General features: G+C 31.8%; 1 pseudogene; it reads right to left on the reverse strand.

The window, feature by feature from the left end:
- Window positions 1-2,240: 2,240 nt before the first annotated feature.
- On the reverse strand, window positions 2,241-4,642 carry LOC121800958 (annotated as a pseudogene).
- Between the last annotated feature and the right edge of the window lie 3,302 nt (window positions 4,643-7,944).

Raw genomic sequence — 7,944 nt, forward strand, 5'->3', positions numbered from 1 at the left:
ACAATGAGATATCTGAAATCAGTTGATAAGCTGGGGATTCTATTCATGAGAGGTAAGAAAGATGAGAAAGAGCCTCTGATGGAATATTGTGATTCAGATTAAGCAGCTAACATAGATACAAGAAGATCTCAAACATGCTACATATTCACACTATTTGGTTCAGCTGTTTGTTTGAGGTCAAGTTTGCAAAATGTGATTGCTTTGTCAACCACGGAAGCTGAGTATATGGCCCTTACTTCAGCCGTAAAAGAAAGCAAATGGTTGATGGGACTAATCTCTGATTTTAGAGTGAAACAAGACAGAGTTTCAATACACTGTGACAACAATGGAGCCATCTGCTTAGCAAGACATCAGATGTTCCATGAACACAGCAAACACATAGATGTGAGGCTTCATTTCATCAGGGATGAAGTTGAAAGTGGAAGAGTGAGAGTGGTGAAGATAGACACGACTCACAATCCAACAGATATGCTAACCAAAGCTCTGAGCAAGGAGAAGTTTGACTATTGCTGCAGACTTGTGAACTTGTTTGCAGTAAAGACTTAGACATTGGTGTGCTAGCCAAGGTGGAGATTGTTGAAGATTGTGGCTGAGCAACATCAATGCGTGTGCATGGGAGTGAAGCCGTGCACATGGAAGTGCATAGGAACTTAAGGTGTGGAACACATCATCAAAGCAAGGAAATAGGAGTTCAAGAAGTAGTTGAACTTACTAGCCGTTAGTTAGTTAGTTTTGTAATCGATTCTTGAAGTGGAGCTTCCTTCACTTATTTTCTTCTTTGATCAAGTATAAATAGTTAGTTAGTTGATTGGTGAAAAGTAGTTTTTATATTCATAGAGTGTAAACACTTCTTGATTCATATTGAATAAGATTTGGCTTCATCTCACACACTCATACTTCCTCTTCTCGGTTCATGCTTCATTGATTGTTCTTGTTCATTCTTTTTACAACAATAGTAGTAGAGAGGAAAAAGATATACTAACAAGTTGTAGACTAGTGTAGGTGTACAAGTTATAGGGATGCAAAAAGACTGAAATTTCAGGCGGTTTTTGCCAGGACAGTTAAAAACCGATTTATCTCCAAAAAATATTCTACTTTTGCTATTTTCAGTCGTCTCTTAAAATTAGCCCACTTCCACTTTTAGTAAGTTTTCCTTTCTAATGAAGTGACCTTGTCATCTACTACTATTCAATACTCCAATCACTTTTTTCTTCCCATCTCTAACTTATTTTACTAATTTCGCATTAAAATTTATTATGCTCTCGAATTCTCTATTTGTATGGGATGGGAGAATATGATTTATCAATCTTAAAAAGTCCCATCCTATTTTTATCCATAACTACCCAAGTCGTTCTCATTTTCAGTATCCTATATTCTCAATCTCTCTTTTGTACTCTTACTTGCTTAAGTGTCACTCCTTCAAATTTACAATCTAATTATTGAATATTTATAAATGTCTCCAAATCAATTTATCTTCTTCTGATTCTAAATGTGGTGCCAAGGGTAATTTCCCAAATACAAAGTCATATCAGTAGTAAAAACCAAGGAGACGAAGACCTGAAGAAGATTTTGAAGAGATTTCTTGAGAGGCCGATGTGCAAATGCATGTAAATTTTAAAATAGTTGATAAACTATTTTGTAAATTGTATTTAGAATTTGCAATAAGATTTATAACAAATATTTTGTAGATGGAAGAAGAACAGAGGGCAAGATCTAGAATTAAATTTTTAACTTTTTTTTTATAAAATTTAAAAATTTATCCAGGTTTAATGTAAATCATTATGTACAAGTTCCTACAAATGATCTAGTAGTACTAGTAGCTTTAAGAATGTTTAAGCTTTCTACATTAAACTTCTCCTAGGAGAAATGAACGTGCATGTTCGTTAACCATATACTCAAAAAAATTTATTTAATTTTAAATATACAAATTTTATTTTTTAACTTAAAAAAAAGTCCAAAGTTTATGCATTTATATTAAAAATATGAAATTGGAAGAAAAAAGAGAAAAATACGTACTGGGTGTATTTACAGAAAAAATAACTCTGAAAGTAAAATTGTTTATGCTTTTATTCTCATTGTTAGGAGTGTGAGAGAGACTAACTAGATTAATGTGGTCTCTCTGATTGGTTAATGCAGAAAATTTGTATGTCTTCTTTGGAATGTGATTCAATAACTTAATTGGTTCCCTTTTATTTATATTAATAAAATGGAAAGAGAAACAAGACAGTTGGTTTTTGTAATTAAGCATGACACTCATCACTGCAATAGTTATATATCATGTAATTATCCTACACCCATCTCAGCTTATCCTCACTATACTGATCCAACATCCCCTCCCTCCACACTTCTTCCGCCTTATAACCTCTGTACGCCGCCGTGAACTCCAATCCGTCTTCACCCGCCCCCCTCTCGTCCCCGTTCCATATGCTCGAGTACACCCTCATCGCCTGCTCCTTCGGAAACGGAACTCCACTCTTGAACTCCCTCACCGGCATTTCATTCACCGAGAGCCTGCATGCAAACACAATTAATTAATGTTTAAACTAGTAACAGAGTTAGGTTAAAAATAACGTTACTTACACAATTAATTAATGTCTTACTGCTAAATTGGTAACAGAGCTAGGTTATTTACACAATAGTTTCAGGAGTCCAGAGGATTGAGTACGTGTGGAAATCAGCGGTGGGGTCGAACCAGAGGCGAAACTGCTGCTCCCTCTCTCCCTTTCCTTGAGTGTATATATTTGTATGAACGGTGTAAGGATTGCCGCTCAGGTTTCCCAAAAACTCGAAATCGATCTCGTCGTGATACGGTCCATCAGAAGACAGCTGCAAAACCAAAACCAATTAATGGAGCTTCGTCACACATCTCACTACAGCAAAAAGAATGGCTAAGGACATTTTAAAATACACCGCTAATTTATATATCTAATTATATCAACTTCTTATTATCGGTATCCCAACTAAATTTGGGAACACAAATAAAAGCGTCCTAAAAAAAGATTAACATAATTTTCCATCAACTTAGAAACATTTTCTTTTGCCTCCTGAATTATGATTATTTTTAACAAATTTCAAATGCTTAATTACGTCTCAATTTTTATGTTTTTAAAAGAAAATTTTAGTGTAGCGCCTAAAAATCTAAAAAAAAACAAACATAATTGTAGCATCCTAAAAAAAGCAAAAGATTAACATAATTTGCCCCAACTTAGGGACGCTTTCTTTTTCATCTTAAATTATAGTTTTACAAAGTAGAAACGCTAGTAATTACTGTCTTAATTTTTAAATCCAAAACTTAGTTAAAATAAAAGCACTAACGTAAAGAGCGGTGGGCAAGGCAACAGATCTGTGGAGTGTGTACATGAATCAGTGTGAATGTGAGCGGCGTCGTTATCATTTAAGGCTATTGGTTAACCAAAATCTGAATGTTTGGTGTTTTCGAGATGCCGCTCACTTTATGCATTAGAATACAGTACTAATTATATTTATTGTCGTGCAACATAATTTCATCTACAAATGGTGGAATTATCAGTAGGAAAAGTTTGTGTGTGTTATTGTCAATCAATTCGACCTATGCTCTCCATTTTCCATTTTCAATTTATTGAATAGTATTTTATTAGAGTGACTTCAATTTAATCTCTGGAAAATGAGATTGTACATCTTTTACGTGTCTAGAAACTGTAAATTTGGAAGGATCCAAAATATACACCTACAATAAAGACTAAAGGCTCATTTTGGTCCTTAACATATTGCGATTTTATAATTTTGGTCCAAAACATTATCTTTTGAATTATTAGATCTCTCACAAATAAAAACGGGTCACATTTGGTCCATTTTGGACGGTTCCGTAAAAAATTTGAGGGTGAACGAATTTTAACTTAATTTTGACTGGATTAATAATTTACACAATAATGTATTCTACCTATTTGGTCCTAAACATATTGTCTTTGTTCACCCATCATCTCATCCCCTCCATCCCCAAAAAATGCCCCAATCCATAGTGACGTCCGGCAGCAAGACTGGGGAAGTGGGTGGCGGAGATCTGCGAGCCGCAAAAGCAAACGCGGCGCTGGCTCAACACCTTTTCCACTGCCGAGTATGCAGCCCGCCCCTACAACCTCGTCGCTTACATTCTCGTCGTCGCGGAGCAGACGAATTTGACGTGGTGGCAGCATTTGTGGAACGAATTGATGGAATTCGGCATCGGCTTGGGTTTGTTGGAGACTAGGGAAGAAGTCAGCGTCAGAGGTGGCGGCTGTGAGAGCGAGGTCAGCATCGGCAGGTATGGCGGAGGGGGTAAAGGGGAAAGATGATGTTGGATGCTAGAGTGTAAAAGTGTTGGAGAGAGGTTCTTGATCTAGACGACAATGGTGTTGAGGAAATGAAATTGAGAGCATTTGAGGGGTAGAAGTGCAGAGCCAAACTTTGGAGGTCCAAAACAAAACCTCTAGGGCTCGCTGCCTCCCTCCCTCGGAAAGCACACATCTCTCCAAACTTTGGAGGTCCAAAACAACCAGCTCTCTGGCGCCCTCCCGAGTTTCGCCAGGTTGAACTCGCTGAAAACGCTCTCCGTCAAAAACAACAAGTTCACCTCCGTCCCTCCCGACTTCTTCGACGGTATGACCTCTCTAAAAGAGGTCTCCATGGATTATTATCACTTAGCTTTGGGTTAATTAGATATTAGACATTAATAAAAATATAGTATTTATTAACTTAGTCTGGTCAAAATTAAGTTAAAATTCGTTGACCGTCAAATTTTTGACGGAACCGTCCAAAATGTGACCCGTTTTTATTTGTATGGGACCGAATAATTCAAAAGGTAATGTTTTGGACCAAAATCATAAAATCGCAATATGTTAAGGACCAAAATGGGCCTTTAGCCTATAATAAATTAATATTATAATTTAGAAATATAATAATAGAAGAGTGAACTACAAAAATGGTCCCTGGACTATGGGTTTATCTCGCCCATAGTCCCTGGACTTTAAAATATCGCCAGACAACCCTGGACTAAGGGTTTATCTCGAAATTGGTCCTTCTGCCATTTTTTGATACGAAAATACCCTTTTGAGGGTTTGGTCAATATAGTCTTTTTACACTTTTAACATTTTAAATATGATATTATTTCAATGATGTATTAAATCTGATATTATTTCAAAATTATCTTTCTTCTACCCTTTTGTCATCCTTCACTTTATTTCTTTATTTCAATATTAGATTTAATTTTATAAAATCAAATTTTAAATTTAGATTTTTAAATATCAATAAATTTTTATTAATTAAAATTATTAATTCATGGACACTATAAATATTGATTAAAACTATTAATTTTTGTTATTTAATATAATATTCAGTTGAATCGAAGAAGTACAGAAAAATAATATTAATCATGATGGAAAAATAAGAGCTATTCTATTTAGCCTTCGTTCAGTTGTTATAATTGCTTGTGATTATATATTATGAAGTTGACTAAAAGTTTTATATAGGAGTATTTTGTTTAAATTTTCTAGTTAATTTTGATTGTTTTAAAATAAATAAACGAAAATTATATTATTCTTACATTAGATGCATATTTATTTCAGAATAATCGTGTTATATGATCTATTTATGATTAAAACTATTAAATATTGATTAAAACTAAGTTGTCGTCGGCATACCTTATTGATTAAATATTAGACAGTATCAAATATTGATTAAAACTATTAATTTTTGTTATTTAATAATTAGTAAAAAATTATTGATATTTAAAAATCTAAATTTAAAATTTAATTTTATAAAATTAAATCTAATATTGAAATAAAGAAACAAAGTGAAGGATGACAAAAAGGAAGGAGAATGATAATTTTGAAATAATATCAGATTTAGTACATCACTGAAATAATATCAGATTTAAAATGTTAAAAGTGTAAAAAGACCAAATTGCCCAAACCCTCAAAAGGGTATTTTCGTATCAAAAAATGGCAAAATGACCAATTTCGAGATAAACCCTTAGTCCAGGGATGTCTGACGATATTTTTAAAGTCCGGGGACTATGGGCGAGATAAACCCATAGTCCATGGACCATTTTTGTAGTTCACTCATAATAGAAAGGGTGTAACTGTAACAGCATCCTCTGTTGTGCTATCAACCATAACAGGAGATCTAAATCCATTAAATTTCATATGTAGTCAAACGCAATCTTTTAGCTCAATGATTACTTGTATTCAACACCTGTGGCTTCTTTATAGTCTCTTGTTACCGTTATAAATGAGACATTTTTTTTAATATGAGATTTAAGACAATGATTTTTAAAGAATTAAGGTCATGTTTGGTTGGTGGGAAAGTAAAGTTGACAAGGAAAATAATTCCTGGGAAAATGAATCCCGGGAATATGATTCACAATAATTTACTTTCCTATGTTCGGAAAATATCAAGATTTAAAATTTTATATTTAATTTAAACACCAAACTAAATATACTACCTTCGTTCCGCATTAACTGTCACATTTACTTTTCTGCACTCATTTTGTAAAAATGATAATAAATAGTTAAAGTGAAGAAATAGTAAAGTAAGAGGGATAATAATGTAAATAAGACTCTTCTCTACCTTATTCTCTCTCTTATTTTTACTATTTCTCCACTTTAACTATTTATTATCATTTTTACAAAACGAGTACAGAAAAGTAAATATGACAGTTAATGCAGGATGGAGGTAGTATTTATTATTATTTTATTTATAAAGAATAATAATAATAATAATTTTTTTAATAAATTACTAATTACAAATGATAATAATTATATTATTATATTTATTATTATAATGGATAGTTTAAAAATGGATCATCCATGACAATATATAATAATATAATTATAATTATGGTTACATGGAGTATAATAACAATAATAATAATAATTATTATTATTATTATATTTACTGATATTATAATTACATAAATATTATAATTTAAAATTTTACTATGATTTTATTGATTAATTATTAATTTATAAAATAATAAATAGTATTTATTATTATATAATTTATATTATAATTATATTATAATTATTTAATAAATTATTAATTAATATTATTATTATGATAATAACAATTATATATAAATATTATAATAACATAGTTATAGTTATGATAATGTTAATTATAGTTATTTATTATACTGAAATAAGTTTGATTTATAATTTTAAATTATTTTAAAAACATTGTATATAATAATAATAATAATAATAATAATAATAATAATAATAATAATAATATTGCATTAAATATGTATGAATCCTAAAGCTGGGAAAAAGAATACCTAAGAAAAGTTAGGATTCAGGTTACTTGAAAGTTGTACTAACTTTCCTTGTTCTCTGGATTCTGATTACTTTCCCAATTTGATTAAAATCTGTAACAAATATAGGAATTTAAAATTTAAGGAATCAGATTACTTTCTTAGATAGGATCCTGGCAACCAAACATGACCTAAATGGAAAGATAATAAAGAAGATGAGTTAATAGAATATGAAAGAGATTAAAGTAAGAGACAGTAATTGTGATATATTTTGCCAAAAAGAAATATGACTCACTTTAGATGGGATATTCCGAAAAGCTATACGAGTCACTTATGGCGGGATGAATGAAGTGGAGTAGTATATTGTTTCATTCCCTTTTCAATATTGACCCTCATAGTAAAATCATTTTCGAAAATAACAATAACAGTCTTTCTTTTGTATGCTGATCACCGCTACCCAAAATGACATTATATTGGGTGAATGAAAAACACACAGTACCGCAAATTCTTTGCAACCTTTTGAGTTCTAAGGGATGCATATAATTACTTGCATCAAGAAACAGATTCAAATTTTAAACAGCCAGCATAAGAAGAAACATTCCGAAGCGAGTTTCACACATCAAGGTCAGCAGTAAACAAAATCCCCAGATTGAAAACAGAGTAATTATTATATCCACGCA

This window comes from Salvia splendens, chromosome 4, assembly GCF_004379255.2.
Source record: "Salvia splendens isolate huo1 chromosome 4, SspV2, whole genome shotgun sequence".
Taxonomy (NCBI): Eukaryota; Viridiplantae; Streptophyta; class Magnoliopsida; order Lamiales; family Lamiaceae; genus Salvia; species Salvia splendens.